Here is a 14616-nt window from a genome sequence, read left to right on the forward strand (position 1 = left end):
AGGTGTATTATGTCAGATCTCCGCTTCCCCTGAGTACTTGCCACTGCCAATGTGACTGCCTCCACCATTTCAAATCATTCCCAAGTTCTTTTTGTAAGATTGTAGAAATGCGGTGTGCCCCAGTAGCATAGAGACACGCCGAGATCTATAATCGGTCTTATGGATATCTTTATTCGTGGGAGAGCGGCCTCCAGCCCCCGCGTGGCCGCGGGGGCTGGTGGCAGGGGAGAGCGTGCGTCCCTCCCTCTCGGGCTCCTCTCTGAACTCTGCTCTTCCGGACCTGGAGGCCTGGTCCCCTCCCGGAATCGCAGAGCTCCGCCTCCTAGCTTTCGGCCCTGCCCCAACCTTACACTTTTCCCATACTGCATAATGTCCAGTGTTCCTAATCATGTGTGATGGTAGCATTCGACCTTTGGGGTAATTTCTTCAGAGGATCAGGGTGGGTTGGATCAGATGTCTGCCTCTCCCAAAGACAAGTCTCCACCGTCATCTCGACCACTGCTACTGCCACCGCCTTCCTCCTAGGTCTCTGCTAGACTCTCTCCTTACAGGTGATGTCCAGGATTCTTAAAGATGTAAAGAAGACTCAGTCCTCCTTTGCGGGGAATTTTTCCAAAAGTTCCAGTTCAGATGTGCATATTTTGTCTGCATCTCCAGTATTCTAGCTGCCACCTCAGCCATCTTAACCCCTCTAGAATATTTTTTCTTTTTTCTTTTCCCTGTTTTTTTTTTTTTTTTTTTTTTTAAATAAGAGAAAAAGAGTATGTGTGGTTTGGGGATGGGATCAGGCACTTGGTAACGATGAAAATTTTTTTTTTCTTTCTGGGTGTGTGTGGGGTTATCACCTAAGGGTGCCCCGCCCACATGCTCAGGGTCGGGGCCTGGTGGCCCAGACCTCAGGGTCCTTCTGGGTGAGGAGGGGGTCTCCTAAGGGTACCCTGCCAGCACCTGCCACCCACCCAGGGTCGGGGCCTGGCGCCCGGTGAGACACTGTTTTTAAGTAAAAATATAAAAATAGGTCTTGGAGTGTAAACCGGAGTTAGAAGGGTTCCCAGGAACCCCAGTACCACCACCAAAAAAAAAAAAAAAAAAAAAAATATATATATATATATATATATATATATATATATATATTAAAAGCCAGGTGTGGTGGTGCATTCTTGTAATCCCAGCATTCAGGAGGCTGAGACAGAAAAATCACTCTTCAAAGACAGCCTCAGCTACTTAGTGAGGCCCTTTGCAACTCAGTGAGACCCTGTTTTAAAAACAAAGAATAAAAAATAAAATTGGGGGTGTAACTCAGAGTTAGAATGCCCCTAGGTTTTAACCTCAGTACTGCAAAAAAAAAAAAAAAAAAAAAAAAGAATGCTAAAGATTGCTAAAGATAAACTGATTCAAGCCTCACTTTTGCATAATAAAAGATTCCTGGAATCTACTTGTTAGGTCAGTCCTTAGTTGTAACAAGAGAGACCAGACCTTGTGACAGGAGTTGGAAGCAATTATAAAAGAGAATTTGGCTTTGCAAGTGGTAAAACCTCAAAATCCAGCTGTGTTGTAGCATTCTCATATCTCAATCTCTTCACGTAAACAAAGACACTGAAATTCATCTTGTAGATTTAGTCAAGGGCTAAGCACCTGATACATGGTAGGCACTCAATAAGTATCAGTTAGATCCTTGATGATTAATAGCTACTGGTAGATTTTGAGATATAGTATTTACTATCAATCTCTCCTATTTGTGTTTTGCAAATAAATAATGAGATCACTTGTTGAATTTTGAATATATATCAGGCTCCATAGCTATTTTATTTGCATTTCTTTTCTATTTCTTTTTTTTTTTACACTGGTAATTGAACCAAAGGCATTCTACCTTCCAACTACACCCCTCCCCTTTCTATTTTTTATTTTGAAACCAGGTCTCACTCAGTTGCTTGAAGATCTCATTAAGTTCCAGAGGCTGGTCTCAGACCTGTGATCCGTCTGTCTCTGTCTCAACCTCTCAGGTACTGGGATTACAAGTGTGCACCTCCAAGCTCAGCTTTCTATTTATTTTCTCTGATACTCGTCAAGTAGTTTCTAGGAGGTAAATACTTTATTTTAAAATAAATAGTAAGTGAAAATTCACTAGAGAAAAAATTAAGAGGCTGTGACATTGTGAGGTTAAACAGATCTTTGTTTAAATTATTGCTCCAGAGTTCAATAGCCATATAACCTCTTAAAGAACTTAGCAGAGAACTAGAAACAAATGAAGTCATTGTTGTGAGCTATTTTAAGTTGATTACTCTCATTGGGCTTCTGTGGAGTACTTTAGTGTTAAATAAAGAACATCATGTTATTTAAGCAAAATAAATGGAATGTTACTGAGGCTTAAGATTTATTAATTAGCCTCCCTTTATTTTATATTCCAGGGGAACCTAGCCAAACATTATAAAAAAAAAACATAAAGTATAATTTCAATAATGAGTATAATCTAGAGAATTCAGTCCCTAAAGTTGATTGGTGAAACAAACTTACACAAATATTTACCAGAATTTACTACATAATTGATTAGCCTTCTGTTTCTCTTCTGTCTTGAAATGGCTTAGCTTAAAATTCTGACTTAATAACCGAGACGATGGATGAAATCCAAGCAGCTAATCCTATTTCACTGGCTCGCCTGATGGTTGTCAAGAGGTTTTAGGGAAGGTATTATGCAGAGAAAGTTCTACTGGGTTTGTTTCATGGTCAAAAGAGCAGTTCTGGTATGTTCTAACTCAGATATCATTGACGAACATCAAAAAGCTGGAGTATTCTGTAGTCATCTGACAACTGTCACTCCAACACATATGCACATGGTGTTAGGATTCAATTATTTGTGGCACCTTATTAATGTGTGTGTGTGTGCGTGTGTGTGTGTGTGTGTTTATGAGTGGTAATGGGAATCAGTCACAGGGTTAATCTACCACTGAGCTATGTTCCTATTCATTTTCCTTCTTAAGTTTTTGTATGTCTCAAAGACAAATATTTGTTTTTATATTTTAGTGCAATATAATTATACATCATAGTAAGATTCAAAGTTATACAAACATATATGCACACATTATTTGGTGTATATTATTATTATTATTATTATTATTATTATTATTATTATTGTTATGTATGTGTGGTACTGGCTACACCCTAGCCATTGTTTTGTTTATATTTTCAAATAGGATATCACCAGGTTTCTGAGCATCTTGCTAAGTTTCTAGGGTTGGTCTTGAATCTGTGGTCCTCCTATCTTATTCTACTAAGTACTGGGATTTATAGGTGTGCACCAAAATGATAAGATAATACTAATTCTTGTTGTTGTTATTATTATTATTATTATTATTATTATTATCATTATCATTATTATTGTTTTGAAGCAATGTATTTCTAAGTTGCTCAGGCTGGCCTCAAATTTTCAATCCTTCTGTTTTAGCCTCCTTCTGGGATTACAGGCATGTGCTAGTGTCCCTCACCTCATTCTTCTTTAATAGAGCATAACAAAATCAATACGCAGGGGCAAGAATTTTCACATGCTTTATATATCTAAAAGCATCAATAATTTCTGCCATGTAGGCATCTTGTTCTTCAGGAAGCAAATGTTAATACTTATAAAAATACCTGTAGCTTTTTGGATGATTTCTATGTGCCCATCCATTAAATTATCACATAGTTCTCATAAAATTTACTGTAGAGATGAAGAAACAATATTTTAAAAGAATTACACAAATTGTCTAGAATAACATAGCAAGTAACTGAGTAGGCAGAGATTTTAATATATACGGCTGAAGTTCAAAACATGATTTTTACCACCACTCTTGCAGCCCTAGGAAAGCTAGATTAATAGTAGAAAAGGAACTCTTAAGGGCTCAAGGCAAATAGTGCTCAGGACCTGCCAATTCTATTATTTCTCACTTTTCTCTTCCTCTTAACCACCCTAGTGATATTAAAAACGTGTGACCTTCCCTATTTTCTCCTGAATCAAGTACAAATTCCTCAAGGTTTTCCACAAGATGGCCAGTATGTTTTCTTATAAAAAAAAAAAAAAGCCTCCAGTATTCTCCTGCTTAGGAGTCAAATTTGATTATTTATTGTTCTCATGTTTTATTTCTGCTCATGATATTTCCTTTGCCTGAAACTCACCATTCTTCCTTCTAAGCATGTAGCCATATTTTAAAGAATCATCTTGAATTTCCCCTTTTTAAAGGAAGTTTGGCCTCAACCATAGAAACAAATATTATCTCACACATGGCCCTTTCGTTGTAATTTTCTTTTGGTTTTTAACATTGTGTGTCTCCACAGCATGGGCATTTTTATTTAATTTGTAGTCTTAATATTTTCTTTACCACTTATTTAGTAGCTTTTTTCTGAACCTTCATGTCTTCTTATATGTAGGTGACATTATCAACCAAAACCCAGTGTTTGCAAAGAGGAAACATTTTTCAACCAAATCTGAGAGCCATTCCTTTGGTGGTCAACAAGGGGCTGATACTACCTCCCTTGGTGGCAGTAGGATATGTGTATTGGTCCTGATGGCTTATCATCACAATGACTATGGTATTAATGATGTTAATGACAGGAAGATGTCCCCATGTTTGTGATATTCTCATAAAAGGAAGGACTGTCCCACCCAAAGTAGAACAAGTTCCCTATTAGACACACTAACAAATAAAGAGAACAAGTCATTCTAGGGATGCTATGTTCTATTTTACAAAAAAATAAAAATATGCATTTTTTAAAATTATGAAAATATTAGGTAAGTTACATTTAGCAAAACCCAATTACATATTCCATAACATGAAAATGGTTTACTCCTCAAACTGGTTGATAAGAACTGATCATTCAGAATGGGGTAGGTAGCTTTCTTTAGAAGTCAAGTAGTAGCATTGAATAAGATGGAGACATATAGGTGATCTTTAATTTAAAGCCCAAAGCAGGATATTCCGACCACATGAGGCAGAAAGGAATACCTCTGAAAAAGAGAGGATGAATTATAAAATTCCTAAGCAGAGAGCCGGGGCATGGTGGCGTACGCTTGTTATCCCCGCGCTTGGGAGGCAGACAGGAGGATTGTGCAGGTTCGAAGCCAGCCGCGCGCACTGGCTTAGAAGACCCTGTTTCCAAATAAAAATGTAAAATTAGGTCTGGGAGTGTAGCCCGGAGGTAAAAGGGCTTCCAGGAACCCCAGTACCACCAAAACACACACACAAAAAAAATAAATAAATAAAAAATAAAATTCCTAAGCAGAAACATGACAGGTATGTTCATGAGACATAACATTGGTGTATGTAAAGGCTCAATAATGAAGGTAGAGGAAATCAGATAGCAGAGTACACCATGAGTTTTCTTTTGATTGCAATAAAAATGATTGAAACAGAAATCATCTGATTTGTGATTTAAATATATCTTTTATGTGAAGAGTTGATTGAAGGAAAGATGGACAAGAAAACACTTGAGAAGTCATCATAGAAATTCAGATGTAAAAGAAAGCTGCCTGGGGCATCTTGTCCATTGAAATGAGAATGTGTGGTTCTGGACATATACTATTTGACAGGTTGGCCAAAAAGAACATGGAAGTGTATTTACTAAATATGTGAATCTCAGCAAATAGAAAAAATAAGGGTGACTCTGATGGGTTGCAACATACTGAGGTTGGGAGCACTCATCCAATGCAAAGGTTTTAGTGAGAATATAAGATAGGTTGGGTCCCTAAGGATTGAAGTTATAATTATAGTAGATTTGGATGTCCAAATTAGAAAATTGAATATGAGGTCTTCAAAGAAGGTCAGGGCTATAGATGCAGGTTGCAAATTAGCATATTTAAATCACCAAGTAAGAGCAGAGACAAAGGGAAAAAAAGTCTAAGACTGAATCATGAAATTATTCAGCACTGAAAAGTGGAATAGAAGACAAGAATTAGCTTAACATCCTTTAAAAATTATTTTAATTGACACATCATAATTATATCATTTATAGGGTATGATTATCAATTGGTTTGAAGTAATCAGCAATCAGCTTACCTATTATTTTATTTTTGTTATATTGTTTGTCAAAAGGAATATTTTATTTTAAAATAGTCAAATGTATTAATCTCTTGTATTATCATTGGTGTTTTATTTTTTAAAATAAATATTTTACTATTTTGGAATTTAAGGTTTTACCTTGTAAATATCAGTAAAAAGTGATATTAATATAACTATGTGGTATAGGAATTGTTTTCCTGAGTGAAAAGGGTAACGAAGGGTCTTGAGTTTAAGTGACTCACTTTCCACTTCATAGTTGAACAAAGGCGACTTTGGGACTGAAGTCTGTTGTATCTTCTGTTTATATGCCCAGATATATTGCCATTGCAGAAAATCATTAGTGGTTTAAAATGTTTTCTCCTTAGCAATACTTGTATTATAAATCTGAGCCTGTTATAGAGTCAGAATTTTATATCAATATAATGTAGCTTTAACCAATATAATGTAGCTTTAACAATAGATATCTGAGATATTTTGAGAATCTTAAAAAGATGTTACCCTGAGGTAGATGGGAAAAAAGGCAAGAATCTGGAAGAAAATTTGTAAACTTTATTTTTACCATATCCACTAGCTAGTTCATAAAATGACAATTTTCTAATTTAAGTGCTTTGTATCACACACTGTGCATGAGTAACTCATCTCATTTATATATTATAACTATCCTATATTAGGTGGTTTCACTAATCTCAGTAAAGATGCTAGTCAGACAGAAAGGCAAAGGTAGCTAAATTTGGTGTCTCATACTTGTAATTCAAGTATTTGAGAGGCTGAGATAGGATTACAGGTTCACAGCCAGCTTCAGCAATTTAGGGGGGTCCTCTGCAACTTAGTGAGATCCTGTGTCAAAATAAAATATAAAAGTGCTGGGGGTGTAGTTAAGAAGTAGAATGCTCCTGGGTTTAATTCCTAGTAATGCACACTAGAAAAAGGAAAGGAAAGGAGGGGAAAGGAGGGGAAAGGAAGGGAAAGGAAAGGAAAAGAAAGGAAAGGAAAGGAAAGGAAAGGAAAGGAAAGGAAAGGAAAGGAAAGGAAAGGAAAGAAAGGAAAGGAAATATTTAGGACATATAGTGTACTAATGACTGGAAGTTTGTGGATATGTATTTTCAGCTCTACCTGACTGAAGCTAAAATGCATCCGTTGTTACTGATTTGGTTGCATCCATCAGAAAATCTAAAATTCTAGAGGCTTATGCATGACAGAATTTATTAATATTTCTCATATTAATTTTTAAAGAACAAATAAGTTATCATTATTACAGGGTTAGCAAGTTGTTTGCCATATAAAATGATATAATTGTTACCAGTTTTGTTACCATTACTCTAGAATCACCTGATATTTTTATCAGATTAGGTGGATTATTTTTTGCATTATTAACCTGTGTGTCTGGACATCCCAAACTTTGCCATTCAATATTAAACTGTAAGGAAACCAAGATTAAACTGTAAGGAAACCCAACACCCCCCCCCCCGGGAATAAAAAGAAAGCCTGACAAAGATATAGCCCCGTTTCTTGATTAAAACTTGAAAGACTATCAGATTTGAAAAGTGTAATTAAGTACGATGAGATACTAGAATGGGTGACGGCACAGGCTATTCAAAGAAAAATTATTATATATTTAAGGACTGTCTTCATAATGCTTGTAGCTGGGATAAAAACAGGACAAGCTCGATGAAAGAAAATATTCAGAAAATAATCAAAGAAAAGAAATCAGTGCCTCAGGTGTCTGATATCTCAAGATAAGAATAACCTGGAGATATATAATAGTGATTTCAGAAGGAGAGCTTATGAAAAGGAGAGGGATATTCTAAATAGTAATAACATAGTATTTTCACTTCAGAGGATTTGTTAAATGGATATGAAAACTGTTTTGATCACATCATTCTAACAGCAGAAATCATCAGATTTTTAACCATTTAAAACAACTATACATGGGACATTTAAATGCTGAAACAACAGCTAAAGTATCATCAAGTCATTTTTGTAATAAACAGAATTAACTCTGCAATCTCAATGTCTCATATGCCTTTTATTTGTCATCTGGATAATATATATTTATGTCAACTTGACCGATTTCAGTATTTTCTTTCTTGTTTCTATTTTGGAGAGTTTTCCTACATCTTGGCTAACAATAAGACAAAATATCTAAAGAAAAAGCAACATTTACACTATAAATATAAGTTGTTACTACCTGAATCCAAGCAGGACCTGAATATTTTGAATGTATAAAAGCTAAATGATATTTACACATATGATACACCTAAACTGTGAGAAATTTAGGGTTAGCATTTCTAAACAGAATGAATAAAAGTCCTACAGCTCTGCTCACTGTTTATTGCTGGCATTGAAGACATTCAATGATAATTATTTTTTAGTGCCAATCTCCCTTGGATGCAGAGTAAAGGTCTCTTGTTCAGGATGAGCTACATGCTTAGTAAGTCCTCGTTACTGGTGAGTTTGATGTCTGCTTGACTTTTTGCATAAGCCCTCCTGTTGAGGGATGATTGAGTTGCAGGGCAGGATGCCTATTATAGGATCAGACAGAGCACACTAGACTAAGAGCTAACTCATAACTTACCTCCTGAGAGTGATTCTGCTGTATGACTTTTTCCTAAACGAGTACTTCTTAACATGCCCTTTGAATTTCTCAAAAAAGTGATGAAATCTCTCCACAGGCTTTGAAAAAAACATACAAAATCTTGGGTTTAATTTTAATGGCCTTTCAGAGTTATTGAAAACTATTGGTGTATCTGCTGACAGGTCTTTCAATCTTACATCTAGTGATCCTAACCCAAACCTCTGATAGAAGACAATAACAAAAAATTTTCCTCCAGTCAGTTATCTAAATTATACCCCCTAATTTAACATATTAATTTTATCATTATTTTTCTTCTTACACTATATATTTTTTCTACTTGAGGATTTAAGTTAATTAAAATTTGATTTTTTGTTATGTAAGAGTAAAATCAGTCTATTCACTAACATGTTTCAAGTTTTATTTTACTTATTCTAACATTCATTATAACAATGCCAGGTATACATAAAAGTCATGTGTTGATGGGGAGTAGAGGGTTCTATATGTATGTATGTATATATGTGTAATATATGTATATTAGATTAATATGCATCATTATACATATCTTATATATTTATTTATGCATTTATTGTGTTTTAGTGTTTACAGTCTATATCTTCTGCCTTAAGGAAAGTATCTTTTGTATGATTTGTTCTTTCTTTCATCTCCAATGCCTGAAACATAAAAGACATTTAATATATAATTTTCAATAAATGTCTTGACAAACCCAGCTGTTAAAACTAGAAGAAAATCTTATCATTATATATTTAAGGACAGGGCTTAAGAATGTGTACTTGCTACCTACATATCAATATATAGCCTTCATGGTTTTTCATAACATGTAACATTTGCTTCTGTCTAAGAGCATCTATCTTTACTGAATACTCCTATGTACCAAATATTTTGCCAGCTGCTTTATTAAATTATCTCATTAATCCTTATAGCATCCTGCCAAGTAGATATCACAATGGACGTGTTATAAATGAAGATTATTTGGCCAGAAGGTTTAAATAATTGAGGTTGCATAACTGAGAGGCGCTAGCGTTTCTGTTGTTATACTACACATTCAAACGAGACTAGTAATGTTCCACAGATTTGGCTTCTAATTCTTCATGAGTAAGGTCAAACTTCTAAAAACATAGGTGTGATATTTGTCCTCAGGAAGGGAAATGCATTTTTGTGGAAACTTCATTGGTCTCACTATTCTCTGTGAGGTTTGATGTCTTCTGGCAAACTTCTGCGTCCTTATTATTATTATTATTATTATTATTATTAGTGCTACTGGGGTTCCTGGAAGCCCTTCTACCTCTGGGCTACACTCCCAGACCTATTTTTTTACATTTTTTATTTGGAAACAGGGTCTCTTAAGCCAGCGAGGCTGGCTTCGAACCTGTCCGATCCTCCTGTCTCTGCCTCCCAAGCGTGGGGATTACAAGCGTGTGCCACCACGCCCCACTCTGCATCCTTTTTAAAAACAGGTCTGTATCTAAAGTAACAGTAACACACTGTAAATGTAAGTTTTTGTTACTTGGATCTAAGACTGACCTGGACTCTCTGATTATAGAGAAGTTAAATAATAATCACACATATCATACTTGAAACAAATCTGTTCAAGTGAACCCAGCCTAGATAAACCAATTTACCCAAACAAGCAGACAGGTTAAGAAGTATCAGTTTAACACCACTAAGCTTTAGGGTTATATTTTATGCAGGAATAGCTACCATATACAAAGCCTAAAAGTACATTTTCCTCCGACCTTTTTTTAGTGATGAAAAATTAGATTAAACTTAATCATAACACACACAAATAGGAATCCTAAAATCCTTTAGATCTCCACCCTCTTATTTTTGGAATCACCATATAAGAGAAGAAAAATCTGAAGAGTAGACTTTATTCAGGATACTTGTATAGTAGCAGCGAACAGCAATACACACCTGTTGGATCAATTTTTTGTGGTTTGGGGGTTTGAACTTAGTGTCATTATACCTCCTAGCTACACCCTTAGCCCTATTTTTATTTTTTATTTTGAAACAGGGTTTCACTGAGTTGCATAAGGCCTCACGAAGTAGCTGAGGCTGTTTGCAAACCGTGATCTCCTGTCTCAGCCTCCCAAATGCTGGGGTTACAAGTGTTGGCCACCACTCCCAGCTTGAATCAAATTTTATAAATTTTATTATTATACACAACCAACCATGAATAAAGTATTAGATAAAATTAAATAACTTAAATCTATAACCCAGAATTTCATTAATAAAATATTATAGAAAGTTTTGTGTGAGGCGGAAGTATTCAGTATCTCAGAACTGTCTAATTTTATTAAGAAGAGAAAAATGCGGTGCAAATAACATTCTATAACTGGGAAATAACCCTCATTAACTTCAACTGATGACTTAACGAGGTCACAGTGTAGAATGGTAAGATGCTTGTGGGATATTAAAGTTGGAGCTGCCACAGGCTTTGACACAATGGATTCTTACGAAGTGTTTTATATCAATACACAAAGGCATTTCCAAAGGATGGACGTAATTCCCCTTGAGGGTCTGTTTAACTAAAAATTGATGTTCATTGTCATGTAAGTTACCAGAGAAGTCTATTCATTAACTTGTTCCTAATTCTATTTTATTTGCTACAATATTTCAAAGGACTCTGATAAAAAAAAAACATGGCCAAGAAGCCAATTCAGTGAGAGGAAAAATAAATCAGGCTTGGGGTAAAAGCTAGACTAGGATGTGGCCTTGACACACTTGCTTGTAGGTGAGACCCAGGCAGCAAGAGCTACTAGCATCTAGATCAGAAGGGAAGAAGTTAGCTTTTACATTTCATGATGGGTTGGAGGAAGTAGAAGAGCATCCTGTCAGGAATGTTCATTTCTGAGAATAACACAGAGAGTGAATAGAGAGTAATGTTATTAATAACAACCTTTAGAGTAGCCCAAACCTAAATTCTCTGTAGTCTAAAATACTATTTATCATATGTTTTATCCCACTGTTTCCTATGTGGAAAATAAAAATAAAGTTCAGAAATAATACTTAGTTTTCATTTTTTGATAAATTATTGGCTTGTTGGATTCAGATAATCATGAGCTTTTATGAGTTGAGGCACACATTTTATAATATTTTTTTGTAGTATTGGGGGTGGAACCCAGAGGCTTTCTACCTCTGGGCTATACTCCAGACCCATTTTATATTTTATTTGGAAACAGGGTCTCACTAAGTTGCTGAGAGCCTCACTAAGTAGCTGAGGCTGGCTTCGAACCTGTGTGATCCTCCAGTCTCAGCCTCCCAAGCGCAGGGATTACAAGCGTGCGCCACCATGCCTGGCAATATAATTTTTACAATGTTTGTGTATATTATTACATGAAGTGTAGTTCTCATAACAATCCTATGAGGTAGATAACACAGGTCTGTTTTATATGTGAAATGCAGAGGTCAGGACATCACCAGTGAGGGCTGTGAATCTGAAATTTAAATGCAAGTGTATCCAATTGTACAATTGTATCCACCATATCACAGCTGGATAAAGAACAGTACTGTTTCTCATTTGGAGAGAGTGAGTGGCTGGGGGACCTTTAGACAGAAAGTTGGCAAAGCAGAGAATCTAAAAAAAGAGCATTGCTAGCCAGGCATGGTGGTTTTTCCTTGGGAGGCTGAGACAGGAGGATCACAGGTTCAAAGCCAGACTTGGAAATATAGTGAGGTCCTCAGAAACCTAGTGAGACCCTGTTTTCAAATAAAGAAATAAAATTATGATGGGGGTGTAGCTTGGAGATAGAATGCTTCTAGGTAAAATTTCCCAGAACACACACACAAAACCCCCCAAAAACCAAAACCAAAAACAAAAAAGCACTGTTTTTTTTGCAGAAATAAATAGGTATTCATCATATTCAACTTATCTACCCCCCAGGTTGAATATCTACTATGTACAAGACATTACAACAGCATCAAAGGGAAGGGGGTGGAGTTCCCGTCCCTTCTAGGCAAGTGGTGAAAGGGTTCCGAATTTACTACATTCACGAATAAAAGATTTCAGAAATTAGATTGTGATGTAGTCTATAAAGGGATGATATTATCTTGAAGATTCAAAAGAGGATGAGATCATGTTTTATTGATGGAATATCAAGAAAGTTTTTAAAAGGACATTTTTCAGACAGAACCTTGAAGAACAAAGAGAATTGCAGCAGTTAAGGTGACTAGTGTCGGAAAAATGAGTGCAGTGGGGAAGATCTCTTAAATAGGAAATGACTTAAGTAAAATATAGGACCTGAGAAACTATAAAGAATATTTAAAAAATGGCATGTTTCATAGTTTTACTAGTGCTTAAAAATGTGTAATTAGGTTTGTGAAATGAAGCTGGGATGTGGGTTGATAGCATCTCAAGGAGTAGTTTAAATGGAATTTAAGTTGTTGAAATTAATTTTTGTGTCCCGTTTAATTTTTTTCTTAGTAAGTGAGGTTTAGGGTCTAAGAATTTCTATTTCTGATAAATTCAAAAAATAATTTTAAAAGTACTGCAGTAGAATAAAGCAAATTTTTTCTACAACTAGAGATTGAAACAAGGGGCATTTTTATCTTCCTGTTATACTCTCAGCCCTATTGTATTTTTATTCTGAAACAAGGTCTCACTAAGGTACAGAGGGCCTTGCTAAGTTACCAAGCCCGGCCTTGAATCTGTGATCCTCCTGTCTCAACCTTCCAAGTGCTGGAATTAGAAGCATAAACCACATACCTGGCTCTACAGCAATCTCAAAATGATTTTTGAGCAAGAAAATTATTATATCATAGTGAAGCTGTGCAATTTTTTTTTTTTTTTGTGTGTGTGTGTAACTGTTAACTGAATCTAAGGGCATGCTACCTTCAGGCTATATCCCCCCAAACTATTTTTCATTCTTTATTTTGAAACAGTTTCTCACTAATTTACAGAGGCCTTCACTAAGTAGGTGCGACTGGTAAACAAACCCGCGATCCTTTCTGTCTCAGCCTCCCAAGTACTGGGATTAGAAGCATGTGTCACCATCCCTGGCTCAAAGATTATTTTTAATAGGATAGATTGCAGCCAGGAAAGTTGTCTTTTTTAGGACAGTATTATACTCCTATAAGGAGACATGGGTAAAAATTCTGACAATAACAATAAATAAAGAAATCTAAAATCAAATACCCAAGACTTTCCAGTTCTATCCAGTTTCTTCCTTCACTTCAAAGCTAGCCAGTCCCCCACAAAAATTTAAACAGTGAAAAGAATTTAGTTCAAAAACGTAAACTTTAAAAAACGTGAATCATTATGCAGACATTACTTAAAAATTATACGTGCCTAGAGAGAGCTGTAGTCAAAGTAAAAGCTTTTAGTTACAGCAATTCAAGAGCTCATGTAAGAAAGCCCTGGCATCAAAGCTTTGAAGGAACTGACTACTTCATGACCAGGGCTTGATAACCCCTGCCTGGCAGGTATCTTTCCAAAGTGATGCATGTACACTTTCTATAGAATACATATTCTTTTTCTCACACACAATTAATAAATTAACATCTTAAAGTAAGGCCACAATGAAAAAACTAAAGGAGAAAAACCACACCAGTGGAATTTAAAGGAAGATTATCCTTAAAGAGAAATTGAGTAACTAATTACATGCCCTGAACAAAATCTATGTCCCTAGAGGTAAACAGGTATTATCAATGGCGATTTGAGTTATAAGGTTAGATGTTGGACTTTGAGAAAAATGTGAGGTTTGCATTACCTAATTTGTATGCGTGGGCAAATTTCTACTCTTCATTCATTGTGATTGGGTTAATAAATTCAACCTAGAGAAAATTAATTTAGTACTATTGAGTAGAATAGCAAGAGAAAAGGGAAATAGGATGGAGACTAGATGGGAAAATTGATGCCAGGAACATAGCATATTAAGTTGAACTCTTTGCCTTTTTCAGAAGAAAAAGGGATGAAGCACTCTCTGTCCTTTTCCATCTAATAAAGTCTCTCCATATTGCTACATGTGAATTTGTTTAGCATACCACTTTGTTCAA

This window comes from Muscardinus avellanarius (genome assembly GCF_963383645.1).
Source record: "Muscardinus avellanarius genome assembly, chromosome: 1".
Classification (NCBI taxonomy): domain Eukaryota; kingdom Metazoa; phylum Chordata; class Mammalia; order Rodentia; family Gliridae; genus Muscardinus; species Muscardinus avellanarius.